Source organism: Cervus canadensis, chromosome 14 (genome assembly GCF_019320065.1).
Source record: "Cervus canadensis isolate Bull #8, Minnesota chromosome 14, ASM1932006v1, whole genome shotgun sequence".
Lineage (NCBI taxonomy): Eukaryota > Metazoa > Chordata > Mammalia > Artiodactyla > Cervidae > Cervus > Cervus canadensis.
In genome coordinates, this window is record NC_057399.1 from 63,929,496 (window position 1) to 63,951,650 (window position 22,155).

A 22,155-nucleotide genomic window follows, 5' to 3' on the forward strand; every position below is an offset into this window, starting at 1 on the left:
ATAATATGTCTAAATGAACATCCAAGATACAATGATGATAGAGAAAAAAGTTCTCAGTGACATCTTAGTTGGTATAGGAAACACGATGATTATGAAAGCACAGCCCATAATCAAGTCCAGGCCATGGAAGCCTGTGACTGTCACGAGTGTTGACTTCTCTTCCAGCTGAGGTTGTAGAAAGTGCTTTGTAAAATCCTGAGGTGTGAAGCACTTGCAACCTCCTGAAGAGACTGCAGTCAGAAGGGTTTCTAGTATATCCTGACGCTCTGGTGAGCTCAAGCAATACATGCTCCAGAGTTCGGAAGACAGACATGTTGGGAAGTGGGGATGACTTCTACTGCACTTAGGGAGAAAGGGCATGTTGCTACTCAGCCTCGTACACGTGTCGAAGCCACACCTCAGTGATGGCACCTTGAAAGACTCGATACATGGAGAAGGAAATGGCAACCCACTCCAGTGATCTTGCCTGGAGAAATCCATGGACAGAGGAGTCTGGTGGGCCGAAGTCCATGGGATTACATGACTGATCGTGTGTGCACGAGGGTGGAGGGAGATGGGTTGGTAGCAAGAAACTGGTAGAACTAACAAATAAATAAATAAATAAAGACTCGATAAAAATGACAACGACTGGTAGGAATAAACCTTCAGAAGTGCCTTCTCAGACCTCCCGTCATAAGCACAAGCGTAAGAAAAACACTGAGTTTTCATGGCCTCACACAAAATTAGACTCGCTTATGACAATGGCCAGAGAGGCTCCTATAAGACATCAGGGCTGGGCTTTACTGGAGGATGCACATCGATCGAGTGCATCGCTGTGTGTTATGGAAATATGTGTTACTGGCAGGGTGAAGGCATATTGTATGCACTTCTTCAGAAGTGACTCACAAGCTTCTCAGTTGAAGTCAGCCTCTTTCCTTCAGCAGGGTAATGTTCACATCAATTCCCTTTCCTGGACAGTGTGTCTGTGGCCATCCACAGTTGTCACAATGGGAGAAAGTAAGCTGTGTGGCCCTCTCTGATTGCCTTGGGATCAGTGAACTGAGTCCTGATGTTCACTTGGCAGGGCTACACACAGTTTTTGCAAGTGTGTTTCCAGTTGGCTCCCTTCCATGCCTGTGTTCCCCGTGCTCCTAGGAACAGCTTACCAGGAGTCTGAGCGCAGCATCTAGCCTGAGACAACAAAACTCAAGGACATTTGCTTCTGCTTTGGGGCCCTGATTTTTACCAGAAACAGGTCCTGGTTGGAATCAGATCTGCAGAACAATTCCACTGTATCTTTCAGCTTGATTGAATTCCCTGATGGCTGGATACACGAAGAAATCACTCTGTTTCTAGTGAAAAGAATATCATCCAACACATACTGGATGCATATTCGGGGTCAGGCACTGTCTAAGCCCTTGACTGTGTTAGCTCATCAGACACTCTGAAGCTGGGATCGTCATTATCCTCGCTCTGTTCATAAGGAAACTGGAATTTGAAGAGGCTAAGTGATTTGCCCTGATGATACAGATAGAAAATGGTAGAGCCGGTATTTGAACCTAGGAAGCTGAATTCCAAAATCTATTTTCTTAACTGTTGTGCTGTATTGAGGATATTTGTACTTTTTTCTGTTGCTACAAGTATCACTGAAGTTTCTAACTGGAAATGAGATGCAATTCCAGTGGACAACAGCCAGCACAGTACATGGATGATGCTTAGACCGTTTAGGATAGCAGATGAAAGTCAAATATCTACACCCCCCCTCAGGGAGGAAGACTGCTCAGGTATGGTCATAGTGAGTCACGAGGGCTGTCATGAGCTGGAGAATATATACCTGCTTGTTGATGTGCTCAAGGGATCAACCATGTATAAACGTGTCAGGGCCTTTGCCAACAGGCGCCAGAAATCTAGATTTTAATGTGAAGTGTCCACTTTCAAACAACGCCATGATGTTACTGACCTTGCTCTGTCCGTTAATGGTTAAATAGAATTCCAATGTAATACAGGCTAGGTATCCCTTCAGGAATACTCAACCCCCACCCCCCCACCCCCAACTCTCTGAGCTTAAAACAATTAAAGATAACTTTTAGCTCATGCTACTTGGTCAGTGTGGGTCAGCAGGGGTCTCTGCCCTTTCCTGTCTCAGAGACCCAGTCTGAGGGAGGCTTTATTTGCACACACATTTTGCATCATCAGTACAGTAGCGAGGAGGGGAATGTGTGACTTACACGCTGACCCTTGAAGCGTCGAACAGAAGTGACAGAGACACTTAGATGCATATTTCGCCGGCCAAAGATAGTCAGTGATCACACTTCATTTCCAAGGGAGTGGGGAAGTGCAGTCCTCCATGGGCTGAATACTTATGAATATTCCTAATGGCTACCACAGCTCCATCTACTCTGATTTTTCCAGGCAGAAATGTTGGAAGTTTTTGTAAGGTAGAATTCAATTTTCAGAGATCTCTAAGAGAAGTTGACTCAAAAAATGATTTGTTTCTTGAAGGATTCAATTTGACGGATCTGGAAAATTCACACTTTGCTCCATCTGGAGTAAAGACCCTTACTTAAACACTGACGTCTATAAACAGATGAAGAAATCATAGGCTGGATCTATGAAATAATCCTTCGCAGAAGTGACGATTTATACATCAGTATTTATTCCCCAAAGCACTGCTCATATAGCTTCACTTTTCATTTATATTATCTCCTATCTTGTGTAACTTGTCTCATCAACTGCACTGCAAAATAGGAATCCCATCTGATTAATTTAGACTCTGTTATGCCTGGCTCTATAGACATTGGCTATGTGGATGTTAATTAATTGTATTGATGTTTATCAATTAGTGATTTTCAAATCATCACAGCTAGCAATCTTGACTTCAGGAGAAGTCAGCGAACTTGAAAATACTTCTGGCAATTCTTCAAAAGTTGCTCATCATTGATTATGATGAGATCTGAGGGCCAATATTCACTAGGCCCTCAATTTCAAGGGCAGTTTAGGCTTATCCCCTACGAATCACAAGGCAATCAGATATTTTCAGATATTATTTTTCTGTGATGTTTTCACATTTTTTTTTTGCTTGTTTGTTTGTTTTGGACTGCAAGATTTGGATGAATTGTAAATTTAAAAATTAAGAAATAAATGTCAGTGCTCAGGAAGCTATTTGATTGCCCAAGATCCTGCAAGGCTCTCAACACCCTTTAAAACAAGCCCATCCTCGCTCCTAAACCCACAGCCTTCCTGGATGACCAGATAAAGAGCGATTGTCATTCTCATGAAATGCAAAGTGCTCAGGGACTTGCACGGATTCCTTTTAGTTAGGGATTCATTTTTAGACGATCCTGACTCTTCCACTAAGTTACAGTTTTAGGTCTGATACACTTACACATGTGCCAAGTGCTTCCTGAATCCTCTAGAACATAATTTACGTTTAAAATAATTCCTTGCTTCTGCAGTGAGTCAATGATTTTAAGCTTATTTGTTAGACACTTCAATGTAAAAGTCGATGTGTGAAATAACTTATATTCACGATTTGGAAAAGTTGGCTTTTTTTGTTGTGTGTTAGAACTCATCACCCGACCAAAGGTCATGGAGAGGTCTGTTGTTTTTCTAAAATGGTTATAGTGTATTTTTTGTTTTTGTTTGTAATTGAATTGCGTTGTGAATTGCAAAGTGTGTGTTTCTGTTCATTTCATTCCATCTGTTTGGGTTTCTTTCTCTCTTTCTAACAGTTATTTATTTACAGGGGAATGATTCTTGCTCTACAATATTGGTTTGATTGGTCATATGTCAATCTGAATGTACCATAGGGGTACGTGTGGCCCTCGCTCTTGAATCTCCCTCCCACGTCTGGCCCATTCCCACCTCTCTAGGCGATCAGAGAGCCGCAGTTTGAGTTCCCTGAGTCAGACAGCAATTTCCCACCGGTTGTCTAGTTCCCAAGGTTGGTGTCCATGCATCCGTGCTGGTCTGTCCATTCATGTCCTGGTGTCCTGTGAAACACTAAGCTTAATTTATTTGGAAATGAGCTAGCTGTTCAATGCACTGTCATCACTCAGTTGCGCACAAGGTTAGAAACTCAGGTGACCAAACTCTGGAGAAGCTATTGTCGGCGCGCCCCGGCGTGCCTGCGGGGGTGTTGGGGGGAGGGGGGCGGGGCGCGGAGGTCTCGGGTGCGCTCCCGCCCTGGGCCTCTCCAGGCCCGCCCCTGCTGGGCGGCCTCCCCCCGCCCCCATCCCGTTCGCTGCTCAGGGCCGGGTGGCCTCTGCACCTGCCCGGCATCCTGCCCGAGGCCCCCCTTGCCCACACGCTGTCTTCGAGTCTCTCTCTGAACCCTCGTCTCTTTCTGCCTCTGTCTCACTTGGCGTGGGTGCGTGCGAGTGTCTGTCCGTGTGCCTGCCTGTCGCTCGTCTGCTCTCTCAGGAAGGTCCTGTGCTGGGCCCGCTTCGTGGGAGCAAGGCGGGCCTCGGTAGGGCGAAAGGGCGGGGCTGACGCGCTCCGGTGGGTTTGGGCAGCGGGCAGGATGGGCGCCTGGGGCCCCGGCTGGGCTGCTCCGAAGCCCGCAGGAGGCTCCGGGGACCGCGGCCCCGGGCCGAAGCCACACACGTCCGGAGCCACGTGACCCTGAGCAGCGAACGGGATGGTGGGGGGCGGGGGTTGGGGATTTGGGGCGGCGCGGCGCGAGCCTGAAGAGGCCCAGGGAGGCAGGGCACCGAGATGTCCTCGCCGCTCAACCCATCCCTCCTCCCCCCACCCCGGGTCCCGCAGGCACGCCACGCCCGGGCGGGGCAGACGGGTGCTGGCCGGGGCTGGCGGTGTGCGGGGCCGGGGCGCCCTCTGCTGGCCCCCGAGCTGCCCGGCTGGCCGGCCGGAGTCCAGTCGTGCGGCTCAAGTGCAGCGCGCGCCCGGTCAAGAGCTGCGGCCCCAGGCCCGACCGGCAGGTCAGAACGAAAGGGAGGCGCAACGCGGGGCTCTTGGGGCGCCTGGCAGCCGCCTCGGTCTAAAGCCGTACCACCCTGAACGTGCCCTATCTCCTCTGATCTGGGAAACTGAGCAGGGTCGGGCCTGCTTAGTACTTGGATGGGAGACCGCCTAGTAGCTAGGCGGTATTTTGATTTTTCTGAATGCGTATTTCAGAACGTTAGAATTGGATGACTGCAAACAGTAAAACGAATAATATTTTCATACATAATGTTACGAATACAGCAGTTGGTCATTCTTTTTCCTGTTCTACCACAGCTACCTGGAAGTCAGTTCTAGTAAGTACTGCTAACCTAAGACCCTCATCCGTAAGGGAAGCTATATAGGAAAACCCATAATATGTCTAAATGAACATCCAAGATACAATGATGATAGAGAAAAAAGTTCTCAGTGACATCTTAGTTGGTATAGGAAACACGATGATTATGAAAGCACAGCCCATAATCAAGTCCAGGCCATGGAAGCCTGTGACTGTCACGAGTGTTGACTTCTCTTCCAGCTGAGGTTGTAGAAAGTGCTTTGTAAAATCCTGAGGTGTGAAGCACTTGCAACCTCCTGAAGAGACTGCAGTCAGAAGGGTTTCTAGTATATCCTGACGCTCTGGTGAGCTCAAGCAATACATGCTCCAGAGTTCGGAAGACAGACATGTTGGGAAGTGGGGATGACTTCTACTGCACTTAGGGAGAAAGGGCATGTTGCTACTCAGCCTCGTACACGTGTCGAAGCCACACCTCAGTGATGGCACCTTGAAAGACTCGATACATGGAGAAGGAAATGGCAACCCACTCCAGTGATCTTGCCTGGAGAAATCCATGGACAGAGGAGTCTGGTGGGCCGAAGTCCATGGGATTACATGACTGATCGTGTGTGCACGAGGGTGGAGGGAGATGGGTTGGTAGCAAGAAACTGGTAGAACTAACAAATAAATAAATAAATAAAGACTCGATAAAAATGACAACGACTGGTAGGAATAAACCTTCAGAAGTGCCTTCTCAGACCTCCCGTCATAAGCACAAGCGTAAGAAAAACACTGAGTTTTCATGGCCTCACACAAAATTAGACTCGCTTATGACAATGGCCAGAGAGGCTCCTATAAGACATCAGGGCTGGGCTTTACTGGAGGATGCACATCGATCGAGTGCATCGCTGTGTGTTATGGAAATATGTGTTACTGGCAGGGTGAAGGCATATTGTATGCACTTCTTCAGAAGTGACTCACAAGCTTCTCAGTTGAAGTCAGCCTCTTTCCTTCAGCAGGGTAATGTTCACATCAATTCCCTTTCCTGGACAGTGTGTCTGTGGCCATCCACAGTTGTCACAATGGGAGAAAGTAAGCTGTGTGGCCCTCTCTGATTGCCTTGGGATCAGTGAACTGAGTCCTGATGTTCACTTGGCAGGGCTACACACAGTTTTTGCAAGTGTGTTTCCAGTTGGCTCCCTTCCATGCCTGTGTTCCCCGTGCTCCTAGGAACAGCTTACCAGGAGTCTGAGCGCAGCATCTAGCCTGAGACAACAAAACTCAAGGACATTTGCTTCTGCTTTGGGGCCCTGATTTTTACCAGAAACAGGTCCTGGTTGGAATCAGATCTGCAGAACAATTCCACTGTATCTTTCAGCTTGATTGAATTCCCTGATGGCTGGATACACGAAGAAATCACTCTGTTTCTAGTGAAAAGAATATCATCCAACACATACTGGATGCATATTCGGGGTCAGGCACTGTCTAAGCCCTTGACTGTGTTAGCTCATCAGACACTCTGAAGCTGGGATCGTCATTATCCTCGCTCTGTTCATAAGGAAACTGGAATTTGAAGAGGCTAAGTGATTTGCCCTGATGATACAGATAGAAAATGGTAGAGCCGGTATTTGAACCTAGGAAGCTGAATTCCAAAATCTATTTTCTTAACTGTTGTGCTGTATTGAGGATATTTGTACTTTTTTCTGTTGCTACAAGTATCACTGAAGTTTCTAACTGGAAATGAGATGCAATTCCAGTGGACAACAGCCAGCACAGTACATAGATGATGCTTAGACCGTTTAGGATAGCAGATGAAAGTCAAATATCTACACCCCCCCTCAGGGAGGAAGACTGCTCAGGTATGGTCATAGTGAGTCACGAGGGCTGTCATGAGCTGGAGAATATATACCTGCTTGTTGATGTGCTCAAGGGATCAACCATGTATAAACGTGTCAGGGCCTTTGCCAACAGGCGCCAGAAATCTAGATTTTAATGTGAAGTGTCCACTTTCAAACAACGCCATGATGTTACTGACCTTGCTCTGTCCGTTAATGGTTAAATAGAATTCCAATGTAATACAGGCTAGGTATCCCTTCAGGAATACTCAACCCCCACCCCCCCACCCCCAACTCTCTGAGCTTAAAACAATTAAAGATAACTTTTAGCTCATGCTACTTGGTCAGTGTGGGTCAGCAGGGGTCTCTGCCCTTTCCTGTCTCAGAGACCCAGTCTGAGGGAGGCTTTATTTGCACACACATTTTGCATCATCAGTACAGTAGCGAGGAGGGGAATGTGTGACTTACACGCTGACCCTTGAAGCGTCAAACAGAAGTGACAGAGACACTTAGATGCATATTTCGCCGGCCAAAGATAGTCAGTGATCACACTTCATTTCCAAGGGAGTGGGGAAGTGCAGTCCTCCATGGGCTGAATACTTATGAATATTCCTAATGGCTACCACAGCTCCATCTACTCTGATTTTTCCAGGCAGAAATGTTGGAAGTTTTTGTAAGGTAGAATTCAATTTTCAGAGATCTCTAAGAGCAGTTGACTCAAAAAATTATTTGTTTCTTGAAGGATTCAATTTGACGGATCTGGAAAATTCACACTTTGCTCCATCTGGAGTAAAGTCCCTTACTTAAACACTGACGTCTATGAACAGATTAGGAAATCATAGGCTGGGTCTATGAGATAATCCTTCACAGAAGTGACGATTTACATATCAGTGTTTATTCCCCAAAGCACTGCTCATATAGCTTCACTTTTCATTTATATTATCTCCTATCTTGTGTAACTTGTCTCATCAACTGCACTGCAAAATAGGAATCCCATCTGATTAATGTAGACTCTGTTATGCCTGGCTCCGTAGACATTGGCTATGTGGATGTTAACTAATTGTATTGGTGTTTATCAATTAGTGATTTTTAAATCATCACAGCTAGCAATCTTGACTTCAGGAGAAGTCAGCGAACTTGAAAATACTTCTGGCAATTCTTCAAAAGTTGCTCATCGTTGATTATGATGAGATCTGAGGGCCAATATTCACTAGGCCCTCAATTTCAAGGGCAGTTTAGGCTTATCCCCTACGAATCACAAGGCGATCAGATATTTTCAGATATTATTTTTCTGTGATGTTTTCACATGTTTTGTTTGTTTGTTTGTTTGCTTTGGACTGCAAGATTTGGATGAATTGTAAATTTAAAAATTAAGAAATAAATGTCAGTGCTCAGGAAGCTATTTGATTGCCCAAGATCCTGCAAGGCTCTCAACACCCTTTATTTAAAACAAGCCCATCCTCGTTCCTAAACCCACAGCCTTCCTGGATGACCAGATAAAGAGCGATCGTCATTCTCATGAAATGCCAAGTGCTCGGGGACTTGCACGTATGAGGGCCCAGGAACAGTATTTCTACAGTTTAATGGTGGAATTACTCCCCTTGGAGAAAGTTGCTTGAGCACAAGTTACTCATTGATTGAATCTCAACCACGCAAGTATGGTTCCAGGCTTTGCTGTCAGTTCCTTAGACTAGAAGCCTGCCGTCATTCTTTGCCTCTTGCTCATATTTCCCCTGTCTGTAATTAACTACTGAGCTGTGAAGTCATATCCACTAAAATCTTTCTCCGTTGCAGCTCCTTCTCTCCATCCCCACTGCCATCCTTGTTCAGGTCCTGAGATCGTATACCAGGACACCTACAACAGCCTTCTGATTTGCTCCCCACTCGATCTCCTCAAAAACGCCCTCTAACCCAAAGTAGTCTGGCTAAGGCACAAGCCGTAAAGCATCTTTTCGGAGAGGGCAATGCCAACCCACTCCAGTACCCTTGCCTGGAAAATCCCATGGAGAGACTAGCCTGGTAGGTTGCAGTCCATGGGGTCGCTAAGAGTCGGACACGACTGACCAACTTCACTTTCACTTTTCACCTTCCTGCAGTGGAGAAGGAAATGGCAACCCACTCCAGTGTTCTTGCCTGGCGAATCCCAGGGATGGGGGAGCCAGGTGGGCTGCCACCTGTGGGGTCGCACAGAGTCAGACATGACTGAAGTGACTTAGCAGCAGCAGTAGCAAGCATCTTTTAATTTCATGCCTGCAGTCACCATCTGCAGTGATTTCCGAGCCCCCCAAAATAAAGTCTGCCACTGTTTCCACTGCTTGCCCATCTATTTGCCATGAAGTGATGAGGCCAGATACAATGATCTTCGTTTTCTGAATGTTGAGCTTTAAGGTAGCTTTTACACTCTCCGCTTTCCCTCTCGTCAAGAGGCTCTATAGTTCTTCTTCCCTTTCTGCCATAAGGGTGGTGTCATCTGCCTATCTGACGTTATGGATATTTCTCCTGGCAGTTTCGATTCCAGCTTGTGCTTCATCCAGCCCGGCATTTCTCACGATGTACTCTGCATATAAGTTAAATAAGCAAGGTGACAATATGCAGCCTTGACATACTCCTTTTCCTGTTTGGAACCAGTCTGTTGTTCCAGGTCCAGTTCTGTTTCTTCCTGAGCTGCATACAGGTTTCTCAAGAGGCAGGTCAGGTGGGCTGGTATTGCCATCTCTTTCAGAATTTTCCCCGGTTTATTGTGATACCTACCGTCAAAGGCTTTGGCACAGTCAATAAAGCAGAAATAGGTGTTTCTCTGGTACCCTCTTGCTTTTTCCTTGATCCAGTGGATGTTGGCAATTTGATCTCTGGTTCCCCTGCCTTTTCTAAATCCAGCTTGAACATCTGGAAGCTCACAGCACATGTATTGTTGAAGCCTGGCTTGGAGAATTTTGAGCATTACTTTACTAGTGTGTGAGATGAGTGCAACTGTGCAGCAGTTTGAACATTCTTTGTCATTGCCTTTCTTTGGGACTGGAATGAAAACTGACCTAACAACCTAGATGTTTTCAATTGCATATGCTAAAAGAACCAGCTTTGCAGTTTCCAAGGGGGGGGGGGGAAGAAAAGTTTCATTTTAACCAATTTTCTCTGAAGTCCAAGGACTATCATGGCCATCCTGCATCAAAAAGTCATCTTTCCTTTAGGTAGTCATAGTTTCATGCCTAAATTATAGACCAAACAGTGCTCAAATTGACTCTGATATCAGGGGCAGATCAGCTGATAAAAAAGCTTGGATTGTCCCTCTGGAGGGAAGTGAGACCTTGGTCCCATCAGAAGAATATGAGGGGTTAAGAGAATTTGTAGGAGTGGGGAAAGCTTGCTCCATCCTACATGTACCATAATCGTAAACAATGGTTATTTACTTTACCGAAGTGTAAAAAAAAAAAAAAAAAAATTATAAAAACAAAGATAAATCACTGAAAGGTAAAGAAATTGATAATCTGTGATTGAAAGCCGCATTCTAAGAAAAGTGTGTTCTCTTAACCTAGAGAGGAGACTAAATTCCAATCTGGTACCAGCTTAGCAGATAACAAACAAACAAAAAAATTGTTTATGGGTAAGCTTAGAAAAGTCTTTTCCGTATATCTTGAAGTAGCAGTATTTCTGCAAAGGCATCAGTGTGAAACCACAGAAGGCATGTTGAAAATCTGATTAAGTTGAAATTGACAAAGTAAATCTGGTCATTGCTGTGATTTGAAACACTTTAATATGATAACTCAAATTATAACTGACAGCATTTTATCAGAACATATCAGATTTTCATGAATGTCACATAACTTCTAGGATATCTATATTAGTAGCATCAACCATACAATATAACTTGAGAAGATTCAATCACTCCTTCTGAACAACACTTCCCATGTAGTTTAACATGCCAAATGAACTCAGGTTGTTTAATAAATATCTCTCTTTGGGAGGCCTCAGGGGCCCTCTGAAGCATCCCAAAGTTAGCTAGAAGTCAGTTATTTAGGAAGGTTTGTTCACAAATATCAAAAGGGTTCATGACAGTCAGGTAGGCTGTGAAAGAATACTTATCCACTTAGCCAAAGGTAACAAAAGATTTCAAAGGTAAACCTAGGACGGATCATTTAAGAGGTGTAAAGAAACTTAAAATCCACTAGCAAAGGCAGTTCAACATCTCAAGAAACCTTGTACTAGGCACAAAACTCTTTTCTGGGGGTCCACTTTCCATAAAACCTCCTTATCCCATTCTGTACCCATTCCTTTGCTTCCCCCATCCTGAAACTGCCACCTGTAAGTCAGAACTACTTCTTTTTCCTTCATCAAATGCGATTTCATTCCTCGGACCTTCTTTAATTACAAGTCATACATTTTTCCTTAAGCAACCGAGAACTGACTTTTATATTGGCATTTTACAGACTGGTGAACATACGTATCAGCGATACTATCTAAAAAAAAAAAAAAAAAGCTTTCTTACACTGCACATCTCAGCATGGCACCAGACACTATTCATGGATAGTCAAAATCTCTTTAGTTTCTGTGTAAGACGAAGGCCCTGTCAAGTGGTGAATGTTTCAGAACCTTAATTTATGAAATGACCTAGCTATTCAATACACTGTCATCACTTAGTCTAGCACAACCATAGACATTCAGGTAGCCAAGATCTGGAGAAACTATTGTAAGTTCAGTTCAGTTCAGTTGCGTCTGACTCTTTGCGACCCCATGGACTGCAGGCTGCCAGGCTTCCCTGTCCATCACCAACTCCCGGGGCTTGCTCAACCTCATGTCCATCGGGTCAGCGATGCCATCCAACCATCTTATCCTCTGTTGTCCCCTTCTCCTCTGCCTTCAATCGAGACTACTATAGACAGATATTTTAAAGTATAATTATTTTTAATAACTTACCTAAAAGCTCATATCGCATTTCCATTTTTTAGGAGTGTTTTTGGTTTGTTTTTAGAGGTACTTTCTTTGTTGACCAGTCTGTGAGAGAGATAACAATATAGCAATATTTAAGTTATAGTAAACCTAGGCACTGTGAAAAGTTTATGCTTAATGTTAATGACTCTTAAACATGTCTATATTAGAGTAGTGAAAACAATAAAATACTAGATATTTACTATTGACTAGTTCCCAATTCACATGAATCCAAAATTCATTTAGGTCCATTTTTTTTCTTGTATTTAGAGCTTTTTTTTTTTTTCCTTGTATTTAGAAATATTAGAGTATTTCTTTGCATTTCTTGAGGGCTTCCTTTTCTTTAGATTATTTAAATAGGAACTCACGCACAGCTTCAGCAATATTATCAAAAAATAGAAGACTCACACTGAGACATACAGAAATCCACACAGAGGTCTTCTAGTTTTCCGCCTAAGATTGAAAATATCTCTTTGACTCCCCCTTTTTTGGGGGGAGGGGGGTGTTGAAGTTCTCATTTGCCCAAGGCTGAGGTCTCAGGCAAAGTGGGCATTGTTTTCTCAGGAAATGGTTAACTTCAAGCTCTGCCCTAGGCAGGCCTTTGTAACAAGCTCTGTTTTTAATTCATATGCAAAAGAACCAGCTTTACAGTTTCCAAGAAAAAAAGTTTTGTTTTTGGTTTTTTGTTTTTGGTTTTTATTTTAACCAGTTTTCTCTGGTTCTGTAGAACATCTTGGCCATCCTAGGTCAGGTCATCTTTCCTTTCTGTAGTCGTAGTTTTATCCCTGAATTATAGACAGATCAGCTGGCAAGTTTTCCATAGTTGAACCTGGGGAAGGATCATTAACCTGGCCCGATTTGGAAGGTAAGGGAGGGAAAGCCGCCTGGGAGGAGGGGCCCCGCGGGAGACTGTGGGGGGGGGGCGGCGTGCAGAGTGCGGGTCGGCTGGGAGAGACGGCTCTCCTCCGCCTTCCCGCCCGCCCCTCCATCCTCGGCCGGGCGCCCCCGCCACCCTTGCCCCGCGCCCGGTGGCGGCGTCTCCGGTGTCCCTCTTCCGCCCGACCTCCCCGCCAAGTTCCCTCGAGGTTGGGTCCGAGGGGTGGGGTGGGGTGGGGGGTGGTGGTGGGAGGTGCTCAGCGCGCCCCCACCCCACCGCGGGCGCCTCGCCCGCGGCGCCGGCCATGGCTGCCTTCCCCCCAGCCGCAGACCGCACAGCGCGGATCCTCCGGTCGCGTCTTGCGGGCTGTGCGGCGTGACGGCTGGCGGCTCCCCGTCGCTGGGCCGCTTGCCTGCCCGACGCGTCCCGCCGCTGGCCCTGGACCTGTTTGCCTCAGCCGGCCGTCGTCCGCTGCTCTGGGCCTGCCGCGCGGTCGCCAGACGCCTCCTCACGCCCTCCGAGCCTCGGGGCTTGCTCCCGGCCACCCCTCCCCACGCCTCGCGCGGCTGTCTTGTGTCTCGCCCTCTCACCTCTGTCGTGTCCCTGCCCGCTTGGCGCCACGCTTCCCGTCCTCTCTGCCCTTGGTGGTGGAGGGAGGAGGGTGCCTGGGCCGCGGGCGCGGGTAGGGGGCCCCGGTGGTTGAGGGCAGAGGACGGGGTCCGGGGCGGGGGGGGGGCGGCCGTACCGGTGTAGGAGGTGGTGGGGGAGGGCTCTGCCCGCTTCGGGGGGATGTGGGGGTGGTCTTTTGGCGTCGGCGGGGACCTCCGGGCGGCGGTCGACCGGCGCACTGGGAGCCCCCGTGCGTCACGGGCCCGGCAGGGTCGAGGCCCGCGGGCGGGGACGCGGCGGCGGCGGCGGCGGTGGTGGTCGAAAGCCGGGCGGTGGTGGTCGAAAGCCGGGCGGTGGCCCGCCTCCCCCTTTCCAGGTACCTAGCGAGGGGCTTCCCTGGTGGCTCAGATGGGAAAGCGTCTGCCTGCAGTGCGGGAGACCCAGGTTCGATCCCTGGCTTGGGAACATCCCCTGGAGTAGGACTTGGCAATCCACTCCAGTATTTTTGCCTGTGAAATGCCATGGACAGAGGAACTTTGTGGGCTACAGTCCATGGGGGTCACAAAGAGTTGGACACGGCTGAGCGACTGAGCAGGTGCACGGGATAAAGGTTGTTTTCAATGCTGAATTAGCCCCTCTAGAATGTGTGTGCTTCCTCGGACTTCGCCGGCAGTTCAGGGGTTAAGACTCCATGCTTCCAATGCAGAGGGCGGGGCGCAGGTTTCGTCCTTGGTTGGGGAACTAGGATCCAAAAGGTAAAAACAAACAAAAAAATAAATAAATAAAAGGAAGAATGTGTGCTTCCTAACATGTTTTTGTTAGTCTGCTGGACAAGTGGATTTTTGGGGCAGGTGGTACCTTGCTGAAAGCTGAGTGCTCTTCTGGCAAGGCCATCCAGATACAGATAGAAAATGGTAGAGCCGGTGTTTGAACCTAGGAAGCTGAATTCCAAAATCTCTTTTCTTAAGAGATTTCGTTGTGCTGTATTGAGGATATTTGTACTTTTTTGTGTAGCCACAAGTGTCACTGAAGTTTGTAACTGGAAATGAGATGCAATCTAGTGGACCACAGTCAGCACAGTACGTGGATGATGCTTAGACCGTTTAGGATAGCGGATGAAAGTCAAATATCTACACACCCCCCCTCAGGGAGGAAGACTGCTCAGGTATGGTCACAGTGAGTCACGAGGGCTGTCATGAGCTGGAGAATATATACCTGCTTGTTGATGTGCTCAAGGGATCCACCATGTACAAACATGTCAGGGTTTTTGCCAACAGGCGCCAGAAATCTAGATTTTAATGTGAAGTGTCCACTTTCAAACAACGCCATGATGTTAATGACCTTGCTCTGTCCGTTAATGCTTAGATAGAATTCCAATGTAATACCGGCTAGGTATCCCTTCAGGAATGAATCCACCCCCCCACCCCCCACCCCCACCCCCAACACTCTGAGCTTAAAGCAATTAAAGATAACTTTTAGCTCCTGCTACTTGGTCAGTGTGGGTCAGCCGGGGTCTCTGCCCTTTCCTGTCTCAGAGACCCAGTCTGAGGGAGGCTTTATTTGCACAGACATTTTGCATAATAAGTACAGTAGCCAGGAGGGGAATGTGTGGCTTACACGCTGACCCTTGAAGCGTCTAACAGAAGTGACAGAGACACTTAGATGCATATTTCGCCGGCCAAAGATAGTCAGTGATCACACTTCCTTTCCAAGGGAGTGGGGAAGTGCAGTCCTCCATGGGCTGGATACTTATGAATATTCCTGATGGCTACCACAGCTCCATCTACTCTGATTTCTCCAGGCAGAAATGTTGGAAGTTTTTGTAATGTAGAATTCAATTTTCAGAGATCTCTAAGAGCAGTTGACTCAAAAAATTATTTGTTTCTTGAAGGATTCAATTTGACGGATCTGGAAAATTCACACTTTGCTCCATCTGGAGTAAAGTCCCTTACTTAAACACTGACGTCTATGAACAGATTAGGAAATCATAGGCTGGGTCTATGAGATAATCCTTCACAGAAGTGACGATTTACATATCAGTGTTTATTCCCCAAAGCACTGCTCATATAGCTTCACTTTTCATTTATATTATCTCCTATCTTGTGTAACTTGTCTCATCAACTGCACTGCAAAATAGGAATCCCATCTGATTAATGTAGACTCTGTTATGCCTGGCTCCGTAGACATTGGCTATGTGGATGTTAACTAATTGTATTGGTGTTTATCAATTAGTGATTTTTAAATCATCACAGCTAGCAATCTTGACTTCAGGAGAAGTCAGCGAACTTGAAAATACTTCTGGCAATTCTTCAAAAGTTGCTCATCGTTGATTATGATGAGATCTGAGGGCCAATATTCACTAGGCCCTCAATTTCAAGGGCAGTTTAGGCTTATCCCCTACGAATCACAAGGCGATCAGATATTTTCAGATATTATTTTTCTGTGATGTTTTCACATGTTTTTTTGTTTGTTTGCTTTGGACTGCAAGATTTGGATGAATTGTAAATTTAAAAATTAAGAAATAAATGTCAGTGCTCAGGAAGCTATTTGATTGCCCAAGATCCTGCAAGGCTCTCAACACCCTTTATTTAAAACAAGCCCATCCTCGTTCCTAAACCCACAGCCTTCCTGGATGACCAGATAAAGAGCGATCGTCATTCTCATGAAATGCCAAGTGCTCGGGGACTTGCACGTATGAGGGCCCAGGAACAGTATTTCTACAGTTTAATGGTGGAATTACTCCCCTTGGAGAAAGTTGCTTGAGCACAAGTTACTCATTGATTGAATCTCAACCACGCAAGTATGGTTCCAGGCTTTGCTGTCAGTTCCTTAGACTAGAAGCCTGCCGTCATTCTTTGCCTCTTGCTCATATTTCCCCTGTCTGTAATTAACTACTGAGCTGTGAAGTCATATCCACTAAAATCTTTCTCCGTTGCAGCTCCTTCTCTCCATCCCCACTGCCATCCTTGTTCAGGTCCTGAGATCGTATACCAGGACACCTACAACAGCCTTCTGATTTGCTCCCCACTCGATCTCCTCAAAAACGCCCTCTAACCCAAAGTAGTCTGGCTAAGGCACAAGCCGTAAAGCATCTTTTCGGAGAGGGCAATGCCAACCCACTCCAGTACCCTTGCCTGGAAAATCCCATGGAGAGACTAGCCTGGTAGGTTGCAGTCCATGGGGTCGCTAAGAGTCGGACACGACTGACCAACTTCACTTTCACTTTTCACCTTCCTGCAGTGGAGAAGGAAATGGCAACCCACTCCAGTGTTCTTGCCTGGCGAATCCCAGGGATGGGGGAGCCAGGTGGGCTGCCACCTGTGGGGTCGCACAGAGTCAGACATGACTGAAGTGACTTAGCAGCAGCAGTAGCAAGCATCTTTTAATTTCATGCCTGCAGTCACCATCTGCAGTGATTTCCGAGCCCCCCAAAATAAAGTCTGCCACTGTTTCCACTGCTTGCCCATCTATTTGCCATGAAGTGATGAGGCCAGATACAATGATCTTCGTTTTCTGAATGTTGAGCTTTAAGGTAGCTTTTACACTCTCCGCTTTCCCTCTCGTCAAGAGGCTCTATAGTTCTTCTTCCCTTTCTGCCATAAGGGTGGTGTCATCTGCCTATCTGACGTTATGGATATTTCTCCTGGCAGTTTCGATTCCAGCTTGTGCTTCATCCAGCCCGGCATTTCTCACGATGTACTCTGCATATAAGTTAAATAAGCAAGGTGACAATATGCAGCCTTGACATACTCCTTTTCCTGTTTGGAACCAGTCTGTTGTTCCAGGTCCAGTTCTGTTTCTTCCTGAGCTGCATACAGGTTTCTCAAGAGGCAGGTCAGGTGGGCTGGTATTGCCATCTCTTTCAGAATTTTCCCCGGTTTATTGTGATACCTACCGTCAAAGGCTTTGGCACAGTCAATAAAGCAGAAATAGGTGTTTCTCTGGTACCCTCTTGCTTTTTCCTTGATCCAGTGGATGTTGGCAATTTGATCTCTGGTTCCCCTGCCTTTTCTAAATCCAGCTTGAACATCTGGAAGCTCACAGCACATGTATTGTTGAAGCCTGGCTTGGAGAATTTTGAGCATTACTTTACTAGTGTGTGAGATGAGTGCAACTGTGCAGCAGTTTGAACATTCTTTGTCATTGCCTTTCTTTGGGACTGGAATGAAAACTGACCTAACAACCTAGATGTTTTCAATTGCATATGCTAAAAGAACCAGCTTTGCAGTTTCCAAGGGGGGGGGGGGAAGAAAAGTTTCATTTTAACCAATTTTCTCTGAAGTCCAAGGACTATCATGGCCATCCTGCATCAAAAAGTCATCTTTCCTTTAGGTAGTCATAGTTTCATGCCTAAATTATAGACCAAACAGTGCTCAAATTGACTCTGATATCAGGGGCAGATCAGCTGATAAAAAAGCTTGGATTGTCCCTCTGGAGGGAAGTGAGACCTTGGTCCCATCAGAAGAATATGAGGGGTTAAGAGAATTTGTAGGAGTGGGGAAAGCTTGCTCCATCCTACATGTACCATAATCGTAAACAATGGTTATTTACTTTACCGAAGTGTAAAAAAAAAAAAAAAAAAAAATTATAAAAACAAAGATAAATCACTGAAAGGTAAAGAAATTGATAATCTGTGATTGAAAGCCGCATTCTAAGAAAAGTGTGTTCTCTTAACCTAGAGAGGAGACTAAATTCCAATCTGGTACCAGCTTAGCAGATAACAAACAAACAAAAAAATTGTTTATGGGTAAGCTTAGAAAAGTCTTTTCCGTATATCTTGAAGTAGCAGTATTTCTGCAAAGGCATCAGTGTGAAACCACAGAAGGCATGTTGAAAATCTGATTAAGTTGAAATTGACAAAGTAAATCTGGTCATTGCTGTGATTTGAAACACTTTAATATGATAACTCAAATTATAACTGACAGCATTTTATCAGAACATATCAGATTTTCATGAATGTCACATAACTTCTAGGATATCTATATTAGTAGCATCAACCATACAATATAACTTGAGAAGATTCAATCACTCCTTCTGAACAACACTTCCCATGTAGTTTAACATGCCAAATGAACTCAGGTTGTTTAATAAATATCTCTCTTTGGGAGGCCTCAGGGGCCCTCTGAAGCATCCCAAAGTTAGCTAGAAGTCAGTTATTTAGGAAGGTTTGTTCACAAATATCAAAAGGGTTCATGACAGTCAGGTAGGCTGTGAAAGAATACTTATCCACTTAGCCAAAGGTAACAAAAGATTTCAAAGGTAAACCTAGGACGGATCATTTAAGAGGTGTAAAGAAACTTAAAATCCACTAGCAAAGGCAGTTCAACATCTCAAGAAACCTTGTACTAGGCACAAAACTCTTTTCTGGGGGTCCACTTTCCATAAAACCTCCTTATCCCATTCTGTACCCATTCCTTTGCTTCCCCCATCCTGAAACTGCCACCTGTAAGTCAGAACTACTTCTTTTTCCTTCATCAAATGCGATTTCATTCCTCGGACCTTCTTTAATTACAAGTCATACATTTTTCCTTAAGCAACCGAGAACTGACTTTTATATTGGCATTTTACAGACTGGTGAACATACGTATCAGCGATACTATCTAAAAAAAAAAAAAAAAAGCTTTCTTACACTGCACATCTCAGCATGGCACCAGACACTATTCATGGATAGTCAAAATCTCTTTAGTTTCTGTGTAAGACGAAGGCCCTGTCAAGTGGTGAATGTTTCAGAACCTTAATTTATGAAATGACCTAGCTATTCAATACACTGTCATCACTTAGTCTAGCACAACCATAGACATTCAGGTAGCCAAGATCTGGAGAAACTATTGTAAGTTCAGTTCAGTTCAGTTGCGTCTGACTCTTTGCGACCCCATGGACTGCAGGCTGCCAGGCTTCCCTGTCCATCACCAACTCCCGGGGCTTGCTCAACCTCATGTCCATCGGGTCAGCGATGCCATCCAACCATCTTATCCTCTGTTGTCCCCTTCTCCTCTGCCTTCAATCGAGACTACTATAGACAGATATTTTAAAGTATAATTATTTTTAATAACTTACCTAAAAGCTCATATCGCATTTCCATTTTTTAGGAGTGTTTTTGGTTTGTTTTTAGAGGTACTTTCTTTGTTGACCAGTCTGTGAGAGAGATAACAATATAGCAATATTTAAGTTATAGTAAACCTAGGCACTGTGAAAAGTTTATGCTTAATGTTAATGACTCTTAAACATGTCTATATTAGAGTAGTGAAAACAATAAAATACTAGATATTTACTATTGACTAGTTCCCAATTCACATGAATCCAAAATTCATTTAGGTCCATTTTTTTTCTTGTATTTAGAGCTTTTTTTTTTTTCCTTGTATTTAGAAATATTAGAGTATTTCTTTGCATTTCTTGAGGGCTTCCTTTTCTTTAGATTATTTAAATAGGAACTCACGCACAGCTTCAGCAATATTATCAAAAAATAGAAGACTCACACTGAGACATACAGAAATCCACACAGAGGTCTTCTAGTTTTCCGCCTAAGATTGAAAATATCTCTTTGACTCCCCCTTTTTTGGGGGGAGGGGGGTGTTGAAGTTCTCATTTGCCCAAGGCTGAGGTCTCAGGCAAAGTGGGCATTGTTTTCTCAGGAAATGGTTAACTTCAAGCTCTGCCCTAGGCAGGCCTTTGTAACAAGCTCTGTTTTTAATTCATATGCAAAAGAACCAGCTTTACAGTTTCCAAGAAAAAAAGTTTTGTTTTTGGTTTTTTGTTTTTGGTTTTTATTTTAACCAGTTTTCTCTGGTTCTGTAGAACATCTTGGCCATCCTAGGTCAGGTCATCTTTCCTTTCTGTAGTCGTAGTTTTATCCCTGAATTATAGACAGATCAGCTGACAAGTTTTCCATAGTTGAACCTGGGGAAGGATCATTAACCTGGCCCGATTTGGAAGGTAAGGGAGGGAAAGCCGCCTGGGAGGAGGGGCCCCGCGGGAGACTGTGGGGGGGGGGCGGCGTGCAGAGTGCGGGTCGGCTGGGAGAGACGGCTCTCCTCCGCCTTCCCGCCCGCCCCTCCATCCTCGGCCGGGCGCCCCCGCCACCCTTGCCCCGCGCCCGGTGGCGGCGTCTCCGGTGTCCCTCTTCCGCCCGACCTCCCCGCCAAGTTCCCTCGAGGTTGGGTCCGAGGGGTGGGGTGGGGTGGGGGGTGGTGGTGGGAGGTGCTCAGCGCGCCCCCACCCCACCGCGGGCGCCTCGCCCGCGGCGCCGGCCATGGCTGCCTTCCCCCCAGCCGCAGACCGCACAGCGCGGATCCTCCGGTCGCGTCTTGCGGGCTGTGCGGCGTGACGGCTGGCGGCTCCCCGTCGCTGGGCCGCTTGCCTGCCCGACGCGTCCCGCCGCTGGCCCTGGACCTGTTTGCCTCAGCCGGCCGTCGTCCGCTGCTCTGGGCCTGCCGCGCGGTCGCCAGACGCCTCCTCACGCCCTCCGAGCCTCGGGGCTTGCTCCCGGCCACCCCTCCCCACGCCTCGCGCGGCTGTCTTGTGTCTCGCCCTCTCACCTCTGTCGTGTCCCTGCCCGCTTGGCGCCACGCTTCCCGTCCTCTCTGCCCTTGGTGGTGGAGGGAGGAGGGTGCCTGGGCCGCGGGCGCGGGTAGGGGGCCCCGGTGGTTGAGGGCAGAGGACGGGGTCCGGGGCGGGGGGGGGGCGGCCGTACCGGTGTAGGAGGTGGTGGGGGAGGGCTCTGCCCGCTTCGGGGGGATGTGGGGGTGGTCTTTTGGCGTCGGCGGGGACCTCCGGGCGGCGGTCGACCGGCGCACTGGGAGCCCCCGTGCGTCACGGGCCCGGCAGGGTCGAGGCCCGCGGGCGGGGACGCGGCGGCGGCGGCGGCGGTGGTGGTCGAAAGCCGGGCGGTGGTGGTCGAAAGCCGGGCGGTGGCCCGCCTCCCCCTTTCCAGGTACCTAGCGAGGGGCTTCCCTGGTGGCTCAGATGGGAAAGCGTCTGCCTGCAGTGCGGGAGACCCAGGTTCGATCCCTGGCTTGGGAACATCCCCTGGAGTAGGACTTGGCAATCCACTCCAGTATTTTTGCCTGTGAAATGCCATGGACAGAGGAACTTTGTGGGCTACAGTCCATGGGGGTCACAAAGAGTTGGACACGGCTGAGCGACTGAGCAGGTGCACGGGATAAAGGTTGTTTTCAATGCTGAATTAGCCCCTCTAGAATGTGTGTGCTTCCTCGGACTTCGCCGGCAGTTCAGGGGTTAAGACTCCATGCTTCCAATGCAGAGGGCGGGGCGCAGGTTTCGTCCTTGGTTGGGGAACTAGGATCCAAAAGGTAAAAACAAACAAAAAAATAAATAAATAAAAGGAAGAATGTGTGCTTCCTAACATGTTTTTGTTAGTCTGCTGGACAAGTGGATTTTTGGGGCAGGTGGTACCTTGCTGAAAGCTGAGTGCTCTTCTGGCAAGGCCATCCAGATACAGATAGAAAATGGTAGAGCCGGTGTTTGAACCTAGGAAGCTGAATTCCAAAATCTCTTTTCTTAAGAGATTTCGTTGTGCTGTATTGAGGATATTTGTACTTTTTTGTGTAGCCACAAGTGTCACTGAAGTTTGTAACTGGAAATGAGATGCAATCTAGTGGACCACAGTCAGCACAGTACGTGGATGATGCTTAGACCGTTTAGGATAGCGGATGAAAGTCAAATATCTACACACCCCCCCTCAGGGAGGAAGACTG

The 22,155-nt window shown here is 46.8% G+C and overlaps 1 long non-coding RNA gene and 2 other non-coding genes across 3 annotated transcripts; 2 read left to right on the forward strand and 1 right to left on the reverse strand.

The window, feature by feature from the left end:
• Nucleotides 1-13,834: 13,834 nt before the first annotated feature.
• TRNAC-GCA lies at nucleotides 13,835-13,906 on the forward strand. Its single transcript has one exon. It is a non-coding gene; the product is annotated as a tRNA-Cys (tRNA).
• Nucleotides 13,907-18,293: 4,387 nt separating this feature from the next.
• LOC122453378 lies at nucleotides 18,294-20,074 on the reverse strand. Its single transcript, XR_006273025.1, has 3 exons — nucleotides 19,918-20,074; nucleotides 19,499-19,576; nucleotides 18,294-19,041 (listed from the first exon to the last, which is right to left on the reverse strand). It is a non-coding gene; the product is annotated as an uncharacterized LOC122453378 (long non-coding RNA).
• A 1,314-nt stretch (nucleotides 20,075-21,388) lies between these two features.
• On the forward strand, nucleotides 21,389-21,460 carry TRNAC-GCA. The gene has a single exon. It is a non-coding gene; the product is annotated as a tRNA-Cys (tRNA).
• The last annotated feature ends 695 nt before the right edge of the window (nucleotides 21,461-22,155 follow it).